The 17101-nt window shown below is 41.9% G+C and overlaps 1 protein-coding gene across 1 annotated transcript in view; it reads right to left on the bottom strand.

Moving 5' to 3' along the window:
• Positions 1-11826: 11826 nt before the first annotated feature.
• PTCD2 (pentatricopeptide repeat domain 2) overlaps positions 11827-17101 on the bottom strand; it is a 57625-nt gene continuing 52350 nt past the window's right edge. The window contains exons 11-12 of the transcript XR_003909903.1: positions 13931-14005; positions 11827-11846 (exon numbers count right to left, since the gene is read on the bottom strand). The gene's annotated coding sequence lies outside the window, so the exon portion shown is untranslated. The remainder of the gene's footprint in view (positions 11847-13930; positions 14006-17101) is intronic.

Genomic DNA, 17101 nt, shown 5'->3' with positions numbered 1-17101 from the left:
TGACTATTGATTTCAGCTCAGGTCATGATCTCACAATTTGTGGGTTCAAGACCCATGTTGGGGTCTGCACTGACAGTGTGGAGCCTATTTGGGATTCTCTTTATCTCCTCTCTCTGTTCCTCCCCCTGCTCACATGCTCTCTCTCTCAATAAACAGATGAATAAACTTTTTTTTAAAAAAGTATTTCTGTGCCATTTTACAGATATAGCAAAGGAGATAGGAGAGAATATATGTTACCATGAACCAGTTTATGGTAGAATCAAAAAAGAAAAGAAAAAGAAAAAGCCAGTAATACCAAAATACAATCCATAAAATAAAAACATTGATACATTAGACTTCATCAAAATTAAATACTTTTGTGCTCCAAAAGCCACCACTAAGAAAACAAAATACAAGTCACAGACTGGGAAAAAATATTTGCAAGTCATGTAACGAATGAAAGACTTGTGTTCAGAATATATGAAGAACTCTTACAACTCAATAATAAGATGAGTAACCCAATAAAAAATAAGCAAAAGATTTAAGTAGATATTTCACCAAAAAAGATATAGCAATATTTAATAAGCATATGCAAAAGTGTACATGCCACTACCCATCAAGAAAATGCAAATTAAAACAATGACTTACCTTTCATACTCATCAGAATGGCTAAAATCAAGACAGACAGTAACAAGTGTTGGAGGGGACATGGAGAAATGGGAATTTTCATACACTGCTGATGGGCATGGAAAATGGCAGAGCCACTTTGGAAAACAGTTTGGCAGTATCTTAACAAGTTAAACATAACCTCACCATACAATTTAGAAATTTCACTCTGAAGTATCTACCCTCCAAAATAAATTAAACATCTACAGAGACTTATACAGAATATTCACTACAATGTTATTCATAATAGTCAAACATTATGCCAATTGGAAGAAGCCAAATGTACAAAAGAGAACATATTGTATTCCTTTTATATGAAATCCATAGAGACAGAAATTAGATTAGTGCCTGATCTTGAGGCTAGAATGGAGATTTACCGAAATGGGCATAAGAGAACTTTCTGGAGCTATAGAAAAGTTCTAAAACTGGGCCTGATGATGGCTGCACAACTGCCAATTGGCTAAAAATAACTGCACATTCACAATGGGTAAGTTTTATGGTATGTAAATTAGAGAATTGTTCTTTATTTCAATTTTGCTAAATTTTTATCTTTAGCTTTACTGACTTTTAATCGTGCAAATCCATGCTACTTTGCTATGCATTTATTCATTTCCGGTAAAATTCTAGGATCACATAGGAGAGTGAATCCAAACACATTATACTGTCCCTTGTATTTCCTTTAGGAGATATATGAGATCTTGATAATGTTAGTCAGCATCTTCAAAATCTAACATTAAACAAATGGACATATTTGAAATGCTGACTCCTAAGCCAGCAAGAATGGTTTCATTTTGTTTAGTGAATTAAAAGATTTAAAGACAAGTAGTGAAAAAGAACCACATATTTTGCTTTCATTAGGGTCAACTTTTCTCATCAAAATCTGGGTCCTCCATTACTCACCAGACTAGGTTTCTTCCTGCAAAGGGGGCATTAACCTATCCTGGTTTCACATTGGTAAAAGGTCAGGAATGTTTGCCACAGGTCCTCGCCCCATCTGAACATCATGCGGCCTGTTTTAGAGCTGTGCTATTTTAGTAATGAGAATTATCCTGCTTGGGAAAAGGGCCAGAGTAGCTGAAAAAACCAGCCAAGAGGAGGCTAATGGATACACTCTCCTTCATTTGGCTTTTGGTATCTGGAAAGAAATTACATTTCCTTGTCAGACTATTTACACAATTTTGACTTCCACATTGATTATAATGGGTCTCTGCACTGAACACCTGAGGCAATTTGCCTATCATATACCAAATGCATCAGTATGTTAAAGTAAGAAGTTGTAAGGTTCTTGGCTTGGCAAACTTTTTCAGCAACCACAAAATAGGAATGTAGAGAAAACTAGCTTGTGATTCATTAAGCAACCCCAACTTAAATGCCATGATCTTTATGGATTCGTTGAGGGCTCACAAGCTTGAATTCTCCCTCTGTTTACATAGGTCATTGGTACGTTTGAAAATAGGAAAGCATTTTGATAATGCGTGTCTCCAGTATAGCAAGCTAGTTGCCAAGAGACTCCTAATAAAGTATTTACCTTGATAACTTACTAGTACATGAGTATCGGTCTTAAAACTAAAATGCTATGAATCCATGGCTTGACTGACTGATTGATATTTGGGAGACTGAGAATGGATTCTTCCTGCAAGGGCAGACTCACATTCACCAAGTTCACTAGGAATGATACAAACAAACCAGAATGTCACTCCATGAATTTACCATGAATTGTCACATCATCCCAAGGATTCAAACTTGTGTTAGCAAATCAGTACATCCTCCTCTCACCCTCAGGTATAATCAAAATTCCCAGTGTGTCCACTGTGTTTATTTTCAATGCTGAAATAATCTTGGGTTTCTTCCACTGCACCCTCTCTCTCCCTCCTTCCTCCAAGCCCCCGCCTCAGCACAATCTCATTCTCTTTCTCACCTCGTTACATGGGGAGCCAATTTACCCAAAGGTGGTGATGGATCACAACAATGGTAATTAATCAATCCTAAGGAGCATCTCTCTACTCAGAGAGATGGATGCCCTCTCACCCACCAGAGGGACAGTTTGCTATGGGAGTGGAAGCATTTCAGGTTGTTGAGCCAAGATCCCTCGCTTGTGCTGGACTTGGAGAGGCATCCACAACCTCAGCCTGCTCTCCCACTCTCTTTTGTTTCCATGGTCGAGCCGATCCAGTTCGGACTGGCACACTCAGCCAGGTAAAGTCACTTCTAAGAGGCCTTAGTCATCCCGTCTCCTTAAGAATATGTGGGTAATCTTGACTATGAAACATGATATATTGATTTCTGAGGCTAATTTATAATCAATACATTAAATAAGAACAATTCTTGGGACGTCTTCATCAAGCAGCTTTCTCTTCTGTCCCCACTGTTTCTTTAAAGTCACTCTGGGCTAGTTCTTCTCTAGTCTTTGGAAAAATATCTAGAAAAATCCCATAATGTTTCTGTTCACTCTCAGGGAACATGTAATAGATTATGGTCTCAGTTTAGTGAGCAAAATATCCAGCTTTAAGTAATCACTGAAATGCCAAACTCATTTTAAAGTTGAGAGGCTTCCCTTCCTCCAGCTTGCAGGTTACAATCAGACAGATAAAGGGGCTTGGACGGCTTCTCACTGTGTTAGGCTATTCAAGCTACCACAACAAAATACTGTCCACTGGGTAGTTTCAACAACAGAAAGCCATTTGTCACAGTTGTGAGGCTGGAAAGTCCAAGATGAAGGTACTGGCCAGTTCAGGTCTGGTGGGGACCATCTTCCGGGCTTGCAGACAATTGCCTTCTTGCCGTGTCCTTACAAGGTGGACAAGGAGCTCTCTCTGGTATCTCTTCTTCTAAGGGCACTAATCCTGTAGGATCAGGACTCTACCCTTATGACTCCATTTAACTTTAAGTACTTCCTTAAAGGCCCTGTCCTAAATTCAGCTACACTGGGAATTGGCTTCAATATATGAATTGAGGGTCAGGGACACAATTTAGTCCACAGCACTCACTTTCATCCCCATGCGGCTCCCCCTCCTTCCCTTCTGGTACCGAATTTCTGACTCATAAATGTGGGGAGTGAGGAGAGTTAAGGAAGCAGACTGTCTGTGCTTATCTGAAGCTGGCCTGAGCCTTCCGCATACCCCCCAGGCCTGGCACAGTGTAACACCCGATTCCTTCTCTTCAGATTAAAGTTTGTCAGTTCTTGGGAGTCCTTCTTGATGTGGTTGCTACACTGTCCTTCTGCTCTGTGCTTAATGCTCTTTGCTTAGTCCCTAAGAATTCACACCTGAACTCCATCCTCCTCCTGCTGAAGCCCCTCCTCTGGTCCAGACAACCCATTTGCACAGACAGGAGTCAATTCCACACCAGCTTTCACTTGAGTGGGGGCCATAAAGTCTATTGGAAACCTTCATGCTTCCTTTTACTTTCTTCCTTTCAATCTCAAACGCTGGGAGAACAGGCCAGTCACAATGCAGCATCAAAAGAGCCTGTGTTCCTCCAGTCAGAGCACCTCTCATTTTTGGGTTCCCCAGGCAGAGATCAGAATTCACGCTCCCTCATCCCTTCGAAACTGCAAACCGCAAAGAACACGTTTCTAGCTTTTCGAGTAGTGTCCCTAAAGCTCATCTTCCAACACCTGAAGGAAATGGGAATCATGCTCCTAACACGACCACCTACCCAGCCCTCCCTTCTATAGCAGATACGGTGAATTGGTCCTGAGCAAAATTTCCAATTTCTTTTCTTGTGAACTTCCTATATTGCAAAATTGAAAATAATTATTTTTAGATTCTCCTGTAGTTAGGGCTCTGGATACAAATTTGGTTCTGCTAATTGATGGCACTTGAACAAGATTTTGAAGGCAGAACGCAGCAGGGAGGTGGGCAAGAGATGTCTCAGTGTGAGCAAGGCCAGAGAGACGGAGACAGCACTCCTCTGCATCTGTGCTTCCAGTATCCACCCATCATCCTCATGAACCTTAAGAAGCATTTCCATCAGTCATGGCAGAGGTTTCCTCATCTCTGGATCACAGCTTGACATCGTGGCTCAACTTCTAGTGCCAGCTTCTTGATGCCTCACCTCTGGATGGTAGCCAGAGCAGCAGCTCCCCTGGGGGTCCACTCAGTGAATCTGTTATGAAAGTCACTTCTCCAGGCCTAGCCTACAGTCCACGCCTCCAGCCCTTCTAAAATTTTCTAACCAAATCCTTGAAATAAGCCTCCTTCCGATTAAAATATCTAGAGTAGTTTTTGTTTCCTGCAAACAGTCTCTGAGTAACCCACCTCCTCCACTTAGGAAAGGCAGCAGAGAATGAAATTCACTGGAACATCAACAAGTAGGCTGAAAATTCCATTTGAACATCCTCTCACAAACTCCTGGATGGGGTGGGTAGTCCCTATTTTCAGGACTTATAGAGCCCTCACCAGAGCTCCTTTGTCCTTACTGTGCCTTGATCACATGAAATGGCCCAGGGTATTTAAAATAGCACACTTCACCCACAAAGAAGAACTCCCCATTTATATACATTTACATACTCAAGAATCTATCCAATATTTTAGTTACTTGACTAGTGATAGTGTAATCTCTCCCCATCCTAAAAGCATTGGGTACATCCATGGACGTTTATTTGGCCTGGCCTCAGGAGCAGGCGGAGGGGTAGACAAACATCAGAGCCTGTGAGGACCAACTTCTCTTCCAGAACACTCACTCCACCAACTCATATAGCACCCCAAAGAGATGGAGTCTTCAGCTTAGGTTTTGTTCCCTGCCATAATGCAGAAAGTCTGCTTGCTGCAGCAGCTGAGTCTATGATCCAGAAGTGCCTTTTTTGAGCTCATCTTAATCTGTCTTCCAAGTGAGTTTTGATGAGAAGGAAGCAGACAACAGGAAGACCATGGCCAGCAGAACAAAGGATGAAGTAGGTGACCTGGGGAGGATTTCGCTTTCTCCAATCCCCCAGAACACTTCACATAAAGTAAGAGAAATGTTGTTTGAGGTGAATAATTAACTTTCTTCTAATACTCATGGAATGTGAATAAAATCATCTTTTGGGAACTCTGTTATTTGTCTTGCTTTATAACATTCTCAGATTGCAGTCCCTAAGCCCCCCACCCCACTACAGAAACTGGGGAGCTGTGATGGTGACCCAGGCTGTTAGATGGTGGAGGATGCCAACCGGAGTGGAAGAAAGCTGAGGTTGAGGACATGGGACCCCGACAGGGTTGGTGCCTCTGTAATTTTGCCAGGAAGCAACATCTTTCATTTTTTATTAACTTTCATCATGCGTAAGCCCCAAAATAACTACACAAAAAGTCATCCCCTGCCCCCCTAAAGCTTGCATCATGCTCTTTTATTCCAATCTGAGTCACGGCAATGTTCTTTGAGTCATCTGCCAGGACTTAATCAAAATTTCACAATGTCCTTCCTATGTGAATGCTTTCTGGCTTCTTCCTTAAGTTTTATTTTGGCAACAAAATATCCTTTGAAAAAAAATGGTTCCAAGGATCTCCACACAGTTCCTTAGTCCCTCCTGCGGTCTCCTTCTTCTCTTCGAGGCTCCTGTCAAGGTCACCGACTCCCTTTGTCCTTCCTTCTTCCCTTGCCCGTTGTGTCACTTTCCTGCCTCCTTTCCTTGTATTATTTTCTCCACTGAAAGCTTCTTCCCCCTCTCGGTGCCCTTCCAATCCCCAGGGGACAGTTGCTTCACTGGCTCAGAAAGAAAGACCCCAGGCTGAGAAGCGGGCAGATGGCTTCGTGCCCTTCAACCTTGGACGAGTTCCTAAACGTCTCAGGGCCTGTTTTCCGTAAATTCAAACGGTTCTCAGTTCATATCCACAGTTGGTTTCAGCATTTAGATAAAAATCGTACCACAGCAGAGGTACATACATTCTCCCCTTACATGGAAAGAATCCTACCATTACATTAGAGAAGTTCTTATTTGAAAGTAATCTTCTAAATGTTTACCAAAAGGATGCTGGCAAAACAGTGTTCCCTTCATTAAAAAGCGTGAAATGGCTTTTTATGTACAGTGTCTCAAGAGTAAGAAAGTAGTTTGCAAAAAAATATACGTAGCAGAGTCCCTCTTTTACAAAATCTATGCTCTATGCTGTGTCAGTTCTATATTACCTATTACACACACATTCGCATGTTCTTAGAAGCAATGGTGGGGTGCCTGGGTGGCTCAGTCTGTTAAGCATCTGACTTCAGGTCAGGTCATGATGTCACGGTTCATAGATTCGAGCCCCATGTCAGGCTCTGTGCTGACAGCTCAGAGCCTGGAGCCTGCTTCAAGTTCTGTTTCTCCCTCTCTCTGCCCCTCCCCCACTCATGCTCTCTCTCTCTCTCTCTCTCTCTCTCTCTCTCTCTCTCTCTCAAAAATAAATAAACATTAAAAAAAACCTTTTTTTAAAAGAAGTAATGGGAAAGGATTCAGACCACATGTAACAGTGGTTGCTTTTAGGAAGCAAGAGGTGTGGGAAGGGAGAAAGGGAATTTTAACTTTTTCTATGCTTTTGTATTGTTTGAAAAATTTCCCAGCATTTCCTCAAGAATTAACACCAAATTCTGAATCATAGGGCCGGGGGAAAGCGTCTTCTACATCCTGGGTTAATGCTTGATTGATAGGTTTAAAATCTTCTAAATAAATTATCTTATAGTCAGCATTTTCCTTTCATCCCCATTCACAGAATGTCATTTGTAAGTAAGTTAACAAATTAACTGACTGCTTTGCACTGTGGGAAAGTGAGAGCTGAGCTGACCCCAGTTTTTCCTTCTAGCCTCAGGTAGGAGTCCCCCTCCTCTCTGCCTCCAACGTTTCAATCACCCAAGCCACAGCTCGCAGCCTCAAGAGAGGAAATGGGGTTATAGGCCAAGGTGAAGCGGAGTACCGAGCCTCCTTTCCCTGATGAAACTCAAATAAAGAACACTTTTTTATGTGATGAGCTCATTACCCAGAGAACAAGTCCAAGTTCTGCCTTATATACCGTAGCTTCTATAGAGGGACTTGACCAAATTATTTATTTCAAGCCTGTTTTATATGCTGCCAAGCAATTTAGATGCACATGAAGTTTACTATGGTGTGTGGTGTGGCAGGGGACGGGGTGGGGGGACAGGTTATGTCACCCAAAGAAGCCATTTCTCTTGAAACCTTTTCACCAATGGAATTTCTGTGAACATGCTTTGTTTATAGTTAGCTACGGTGACCGATGGGTTATTAAAGTAGTGAGATACACACAAATGCACATAAACTCTTCCTTTGCTACATCCTCCCAGGATGAGCTGATACATCTTTGATAATGGATCACACACCCAGTGCCCAACAAAAGGATATTAGTAAGAGCAACTTGGGAGTATGATTTCCTCCTTCTTCCCTCCTTCTACCGTCCAGCCTGTTTTAGGACAACTGTATATAAAGAGCCTGTTGCCTGCCTGACTCGGGCTCTGCTAATCACAGACAACAGGAGTTTGCTTGGCAGAAGAATCAGTCACTGTCTCTCAGCCCCTACGCTTATGGCTGGTGTAGGTGTCCTGTTCTGCCCGGGCATTAGAAGTCAGTAAAAATAAGAATTACATAAAAATTACATGTCAATTCTATGCATTTGTGTGGAAATTGTACATTATTTCTTCCATAATGTTAATGCATTTCTTGGGGGCAACATCAACATTAAAAAACACAATTCTCATTATTTTTAAAAAGCATTTATTTAACTATGAGATATATTTATTTGTGCATTTTCAGGCCCCATGGCTATCAGCCCCCAAAAGTCCCATCACCTCTCACTCACTGCTGCAGTGCAGCTTTGGTTCTGGCCTCGCTACAGCTGGTTCTCTTTATAGAATGGAAAGCAGTCACTTTAGAAAGCTATGAAATAAGTCAGTCAGAGAAAGACAAATACCATATGATTTTACCCATATGTGCAATTTGAGAAACAAAACATACAAGCAAAGGGGAAAATGGCGGGGGGGGGGGCAAACAAAGAAACAGGCTCTTAACTATAGAGAACAGGCTGATGGTTACCAGTGGGGAGGGGATGGGGGATGGGTGAAATAGGTGATGGAGATTAAGGGGTGCACTTACCCAGGTGATTATGAAGTGTTGAATCACTATATTGTACACCTGAAGCTCATATTACATGTTAATTAACTAGAATTTGAATAAAAACTTAAGAAAAGAAAAAAACCAAGGATAAAAAAAAGTGATAGAATCTGCCTGTTAAACCAACTGATTCTGGTGCTTTTATTTGCGATGGACATTTTATAAACATCTATTTGTATGGGAAAACAAATAACTAAGAGGCAAACCAGGTCCAACCCCAACCTGGTTCACAAATCCTTCCCGGTTTACCACTTCATATCGAATAAAACACGGGCCTGGCTCCCTCTCCACCTCAGCAGTGGGCATTGTCACCCTGCCCCCCACCTGCACTGCAGCCATGCAGGCTTTCCCCAGCTTTGGAAACCGCACCAGGCTCAGCCTGCCTCAGTGCTGCTCCCTTGACCAGCACCTTTCCTTTCTTCTACTCAAAGCTTCCTCAAAATGCCTCCTCTGTTGGATTTACCAAAGTGACCCCTCCTTATTTTCCTTTACAGCTTCCTATTTGTGCCCTTCTACTACTTAGCATACTCTGTATTACTTGTTTATTGTGGGGACCATTAGATCTTGTGTTGCCAATGCTTCATTCGGGGACCCACCAGAACCCACGGAGGTTAGGGAACTGACAAAGATTCTTTGCTTGACCAAACATGAACCAGGCTCCTGAACTTTCTCCTAGACCCCATCTGTGCACTTCCTTGTAAAATCTAGTCTTAGCAAGAACCCTGCTGAGTCAGTTTAACCAGAACCTCCTACCCTCGATATCCCATCATCCCTCTCCATCCTCCAAGCCGTGTCCCATCAGTCTGGCCTGTCTTCAGTAACAATGCTGAAGGTGGCTTTAGCCAAAATGCCCCTGACCCCTGATATTTCCTCTGAGTAATTATCTAAGCACTGACTCCCACCCTATTCCTTGGCTATAAATGCCCACTTGCCCATGGGGTATTTAAAGTTGAATCCAATCTCTCTCCCCCACCGCAAAATTCTATCAAAATGGCCCCTACACCTACTGCAGTGGTACCAAATAAAGTCTGCCTCACCATCCTGAACAAGTGTCACTGGATATTTTTTTTATGAAAGCCCAGGTTATGAACTCCTACCATATCACGAGTGTGAGTCATCATTAGCAAAAGCTGCACTAACATTCTTGTTAATGTTAACAACTTTATTTTATTGGACAATCTGTCAATAGCAGTCTAAATGTATTAACTCTTTTCTAGTTAAAATCTGTAAGTAAAGATTCTAGGTCAACATCAAGGAAGTAGGATGTAGAAAAGGGCCTACGTTCACTTTCCATCAGTTTGAGGGGTGCAATCACCAATTTTTCTGATGGGGTAAAGATCAGGGAGTAGTGTGATAGAACAGGATACAAAAGTATGACTCAGCTCTTCCAAACCAAATCTTTTCACGGTGACCTCACTTTATTTGAAACAATGGGAATTCCAGGATCATTGGCACATCTGTACCCAAAAATAATAAGGAACATATTTTAACCTTCTGTTATGTTTCCATATCAATGTCTCCTTCCATTCAGGTTTATAATCAGTCTGATTCCATGTATGTGTTCACACAAATGAAAGTATCAAAGCAATCAGAGTTTAAATTTCTTTAGTTTTCAACAATAAGATTATTTGCCTATTTGTGAAGATTTCATCAAAATCACAGCTAGGAATCCCTTTTATTTTATGAGAGGCTGGATCCAAAATATGTAAAATTAAGCATAAAGCTATTACAAGACATACTTTATATTATCTATATAATTCCACAGTTTTAAAAGAAAGAGGCCATGATTGTTGCTACTGACAAAAGGCTAATTAAGGGTCTATTGTATCATATAAGTAATCAGTTGAATTGACACACATTTATTGAGCTTTGTTTTTTAAAAACACATTTTTAAGTATATTTATTTATTTTGAGGGAGAGAACGCATGTGCACAAGTTGGGGAGGGACAGAGAGAGAGAGGCAGAGAAAGAGAGAGAGAGGGAATCCTAAGCAGGCTCCACATCATCAGCACAGAACCTAATGTGGGGTTCAATCCCATGAACCATGAGATCATGACCTGAGCTGAGATCAAGAGTCAGATGCTTAACCAGCTGAGCCACCCAGGGGCCCTTTATTAAGCTTCTACTATGACCTCACGAAGGACAGACATGGTCCTTCCCTTCCAGAAGCTTACATTTTGGGGAGAAAGGTAGCACACAGGTTATTGTATTTTACATTTGTTACATTAGTAAGTGCCTACTTAGATGTATTAAGTGCTCACTACTTCCAAGTTCTCTATTAATACCTTACATGCACTATTTTTATTTAGTCCTCACCATAACACATCAGGTACTTTAACTATATAAGCAATTTAATTTTTAAGACACCTGGGGCTCAGAGCAGTTAGTTGGTTTGTCTACGGACACACAGCCAGTGAGTGGCAGAGTTGGGATTCCTCCCAGATCTGCCTGATTCAAAGGTTGAGAGCTTTTCCTATCATAAAAATGTGCTGTGGTCAGATACTATTCAGCGCCTCCCCAGGAATGCAAAAATAAGACTTGATAATAAAATCAGAATGTGAATTTCATGAAGGATGGACCACATCCATTCTGTTCTCCATGTTAACACCCAAACTCAGGACAGTGACTGGCACATAGTAGGACCTGATAAATGTTTTAAGTCAGCGAGCATTGAGAGCAACAGATTCTATCTCAGAGCAGGACATACAGAGGGAGATTAAAAAGACAACTCTCAGGTGAACATAGGAGTCTCCTCACAGTTTACAAAGATCTGATGTATGTGTATTTTTCGGGAGAGAGGGAACACAGCCTTTGTCTGATTTTCAAAGGATCTTGACCCAAAGATACTTATAAACCACTGATATATATCCCTTTAATTTAAAGTATGGGAAGAATAAGGCTCAGAAAGCCAACTGATTGGTCCAAGGTTATGCAGCTACACAAGGACTGGATCTGAACACAGACCACAGATACACAGGTTACCTGATCTTTGAACTTCTTCCAAAATGCCACTTATGAAAGGGCATCATGGCGTTGTTGGACTCAGCCACAAGCAAATCAGGCTTGCCTCTGAAATTGACATGCAGCTTCCCAACAGATGGTAGAGAGCTCTTTAGTCAGAATAGGCTCACTGCTGAAACAAATAATTCCCAAATCTCAGCCACTTAACACTATTAAGGCTTTATTTATTGCTCCTTTCACATATGAAATGGATTGTGAGGCTTTCCCCCAAATGATGGTTCAGGGCCTAGTCTTCCTCCATTGAATGGCCCTATCATCTTTGAGTCTTACTTTCAGTCATGCAGATAAAAACAAAGAAGGCATGGAGGGTAATGGAAAATACAGCAGGGCCTCACTAATACCCACATTCTGTGGTTTCGATCAACTGAAAGAGACACTGGGAAATACAATCTTCCAGTGTGCCCAGTAGGGTAACCAGTCATGGTGGTTTGTCTAGGACTGTCCCCGTTTTAGCACCTGAAGCCCCACCTCCCAGACGACCTAGGAGAGTTGATCAGCACAGTGCTGCAAGAAGTGGCAGTGGCTATGGTGAACATCTAACAGCCATGGGATGTTTGATAGCGACTAATAAATAGCATTACTTATCCCCTGCTCAACTTTCAATTGAGAAATAAAATAAGAAAGACAGATGGGGGTCAAAATAGCCACCTTTTTCACTGAGACACTTACATCAGGGAACAAGGCTTTCATCTATGGGAAGGGCTCCCTAAGACTGAGCCCCAGAATGAGGTAGACTTTCCCACTCGGTCGCGCTTGACCTCTCCTGTGGGAAGCGTGACTGCTGGTGCGCAGGAAAAATCCCACTCTCTGTGAACAGGTCTGCTGCCAAAAAGAAAAAAAGGATCCAACCTTGTATACTAATTTGTACCCCAAATTTACCAAGTAGAGAAGCCACTCCATCTTCCTGAGGGGTGATGAAGGGGAGGGTGTAAGTGAAGGGGGAGTGAAAGAAAGTCCAGGCCATTGTCATGATTGCTCTACCCTCATAAAGAAGAAAACATCAACCAGGGGAAAAAGCATTCACAGGTAGTGAGGAGTCGACCACAGAGTCTGACTGTGTGACTTAAGAGTAGAGGGCACCCAGGATTTCACCACCAGAGAACTCAAGGTGAGTAGGACTGGAATGTTAATGTGCTTTAGTGGAGAAAGATGCATGAACAGAAAAGCACAGACTAGAACAGAGAAAATGGAATCTAGAACATGGGAAGCTGGATGTGGCCACCCTCACAAGCTCTAGCTGTTAGAGGAGGGAGGACACTGTCGGAGCCTGCCAAAAAGTGGCATTGTGGAGCCAGTTTCCCTGTTTTGTACCTCGAGTAAATTGTCCATCCACTTCCACTAGCATCCCCACCACCACCACCACCACCACTGGTATATTTTTCATTGTAAGTTAAAAAATCAGCATTCTGGTTTGTAAGTATCAATCTCTGTGACTACGGTTAACACAGAGTTCTAGAGAATGAGAGACCCTCCAGCAAGATAGGACAAATCAGGTTCTATGTCTACAAGGATGAAGATAAGGTCGTGGACCACCGTGAATTCCCACGGGATAGATGCCACTTCGAAAGGCCCCTTGACAGCTAACCAGTAGCTCTCTTAGATGCTACTCCACTGGACCACGCAGGGATCACAAATGTTTCTTTCAAACTGACATTATCACAGAGTGTGTAACTATAAGAAAATGAATGCAAGTTCTAGACCAAAAGGAGATTATCAACTGCACAAATACTATCTGGAGGTGATGCTATGGTACATGTTGGGGAGTGGGAGAGGGGAGGGCAAGGGGCACTAACTTTCAGTGGGTACCTGACTTGTTTTTCCCAGGTCCTACCTACTTATTTAAGAATCTGAAGCAGGCTCCAGGCTCTGACCTGTCAATATAGAGCCTGATGTGGGGCTTGAACTCACGAACCATGAGATCATGACCGGAGCCAAAGTCACTGAGCTTAACTGACTGAGCCACCCAGCCGGCCCCCTATCTACTTATTTTAAATAAAAAGAATAACCAGAAAACAGACAAGGAGAGGTAAGTAAATTGACCAGAATCATTAAACTTGTAGCTTTGCAGGATGGTATTCAAGCCTAGGCCCATCTAATTTGAAGAGAATTATAATGACGAAAGGAGATAATTAGTATAAATATAGATACAAAGTGCCCTTGTAATAAGACCTAGAAATTAGAATGCATAGTTACCTAAGAGAGAGTCTCTCCTCAGGTTCTTTTGCAAACATTCAATGGATGCACGTTGTCTGGAGTCATTTTTCAGTCCTGCATGAATAGGCAGAGATAACAAGCTCAATGAGAAACTCAGGGATAAAGAGAATCTATGCAGTGTATTTCCCGCTCCTGCCCCTGCCCCATCGTGTGTTTGAACAAGTTCTACAAGAAATGAGGGAGACTCAGTATTTGTATGATTTGGTCCTGCCTTTGTGGAATCTTGCTCTTGGATTTTGAAAGCAGATTAAACTCCAAATTAAAATTGCCAGACTGATGCTTATTAACTATTCACTTTTTATAAATCTACAACAGGAAAGATTCAATATTTGCATTGCTTTAAAACATTTTTAATGGTTATTTATTTTTTAGAGAGAGAGAGAGAGCGCGAGTGAGCACTGGTAGGGAAGTGGCAGAGAGAGGGGGAGACACAGGCTCCAGGCTCTGAGCTGTCAGCACAGACCCCAAAGTGGGGCTCAAATTCACCAGCCTTGAGATCACGACGTGAGCCAAAGTCAGGCGCTCAACTGAGCAACCCATCCAGGTGCCCCTGCACTGCTTTTTAAAAGGGCCCCTTGGGGGATCATGTGATTATTTCATCTCATCCTCTGGCTCAGGAGGAAATGAGTCTTTTTTGGTGCAGATCCCAAGAACTGTGGCTTTACTGGACTAGAAAGCTGCCTCTGGTTAATGCAAAACTCCAGGTAGCACCCACACCTGTACCTCTGACTTTCCTTATTACTTATGTCTCATCAGTGCTTCTCTAAGTATAGCCATCTCGACAATTAGGATAGAATCTCCTGGGCTGAATTTTCAAAATGCATCAGCATTAAATTTTTTGGTAAATCTTAGGATTGAAAACCACTGCTTTAACTAAGGTGGTCCTCGTAAGAAAGCTGCCTTAAGCCTCATGTTTGACTCAGAGTTTGGACTTTGTCTTGTTAGCACTGGGGAAGCCCCAAAGGAATTAAGGCAGAGAAAACATGAGATCACTTTTGCACTGAAGAAAATTAGCCCAGCTATCCTGTGAAGAATAAATCTCTCGGACTAAGAAGACAAGACACGAGGCTGTGGTGCAAGTGAGGGAGAATGTTGGCCTGAGGCAGCGCAGCGCCAGTGGGTGGATTTGCGAGGCACCTAGGGACAAGAATCAACAGAGCCTGGAGCCTCACTGGATGGAGGGTGGGGAGATCAACACATGCTGGAAAGGAAGAAATTAAAAATGAACTTCCTATGTTCGGAGGGGGAGGTACTAACATGAGCATCACATTTTACCGTAGAAGTCAGATAATGTCCAAATACTCTGATACTTATGGTTTTCCAAATATACTATACTTCTTCAAACTGTATGAGATCAATTAAGTGATGGCGCTTTGTTTCATTTTACAATTTAAAAAACGTATTCTTTGAGAAAAAATTTTGGGGCCTGGTTGGGGTGGAGGGGCTTGAAAATATAATTATGTAATATAATTAAAAAAATACATTGAGGCACCTATTGAAGTTATTTCTCTATTCAGGTTCTCTGAGAGGTTGAAGAAGGAACCAAAGCGTCAGCTTTCATGCCATAGGACTGAAAATACCCTAGTCTCCTAATTGAAATGTGGAAGTAGCACCATCTTTTAAAATATTGGCAAATCAGCTCTTCCTTTTCCTCTCTGTCTCACTGCCTCCATCCTAGATTTTCCTGGGAAGCTTTATTTATAGATGTTTATTTCACAGATAGGTGATATCTGACTAGAAGTGGAGGAATTAGGAGACTGAAGGTAGCAATAGTTGTAAGGAAGAGATAAAAACTGATCATTTAATTTTTCAGTTTTGTTCTTTTTTTAAATTTTTAATATTTATTAATTTTGAGAGATAGGGAGAGACAGATCATGAGCAGGGGAGGCGCAGAGAGAGAGGGACACACAATATTGGAAGCAGGCCCCAGGCTCTGAGCTGCCAGCACAGAGTCCAATGTTGGGCTTCAACCCACAAACTGTGAGATCATGACTTGAGCTGAAGCCCAACCAGGCGCCCCCAGTGGCTTCTTCTTGATTATGAAATAATAAAAAATTATTATCATTATCGGAAATTCATATGGTACTGGAAAGTAGGATACAGAAAGGGAAAAATACTCTGCCATCATGTGGCGTCCCACTTTGGCTCAGGTCATGAACTCACAGTTTGTGAGTTGGAGCCCCACATAGGGTTCTGTGCTGAAAGTGGGGAGCCTGCTTGGGATTCTCTCTCTCTCTCTGCCCCTCCCCCACTCGTACTTTTTCTCTCTCTCTCTCAAAATAAATAAATAAACTAAAAAACTACTGTGTCATCTCAGCCTTGGAGTAACCATGTTAACACTTTGGTGTCTACTCTCCCAGATTCCTGCACTAACATAGGATTAAGGTTAAAAAGAAGGGAGGCATTGAGCAGGAGCCCAGGGCTGAGAGAACATGTGTTCTTAAGAGAATGCTGGACACCGTAGAGATGCTGGGGGCTCCGTATAAGCTAGAAGAGGTGAACCTGGAAAGTTGTGAGGGTGAAGCAGGCAGGGACCTTTCAGAGCACTGTGTGCATGTGCGTGTGCCTGTGCACATGTACGCACTTGTGCACCTTTTAAAGAAGTTGGATCATACTATGGATTCTCTTCCAAAACTTGTTTTTTCACATATCTCCCCACATCAGTACATTTAGATATAGTTCATTGCTTTAAAAAGAGCTATATAGTACTCTATTATTTGGATGTACAAATAAAAAGTATTAAAAAATTCAAAATTTTGTTGAGCCAATCCACTTTTGATGCGAGTAATTTCCCAATTTTTGCTATTAACAGCAAATGGACATTGTTAAGTAAATACCCACAGAAGAATTTCTGATGGCTTAATTCCTAGGATTGACATTGCTGGGTCGATGTCTGTGCATATTTAGAATTTTGCATTACCTACTGTGTATAAGATTGTCTTATTTGCTTACACCCTTAGCAGCCTGGATGCAATTTATTCATTGTCAATCTGATGGCCTAAGAAAAAAAATCTCATTTATAACTTTATTTTAATTGTGACTGGGGTTGAATACCTTTTCATACCTTTCTTCCCTGTAGGTATTTATTCTGTGAATTATCAGTTCATACTTTTTGTACCTGAATGCTTTGGGTCAACCGCATATCTGGGG

This window comes from Suricata suricatta, chromosome 6 (assembly GCF_006229205.1).
Source record: "Suricata suricatta isolate VVHF042 chromosome 6, meerkat_22Aug2017_6uvM2_HiC, whole genome shotgun sequence".
NCBI lineage: Eukaryota > Metazoa > Chordata > Mammalia > Carnivora > Herpestidae > Suricata > Suricata suricatta.
Note: the sequence above shows the minus strand (reverse complement) of the source record. Positions and strands in the feature narration are given on the sequence as shown.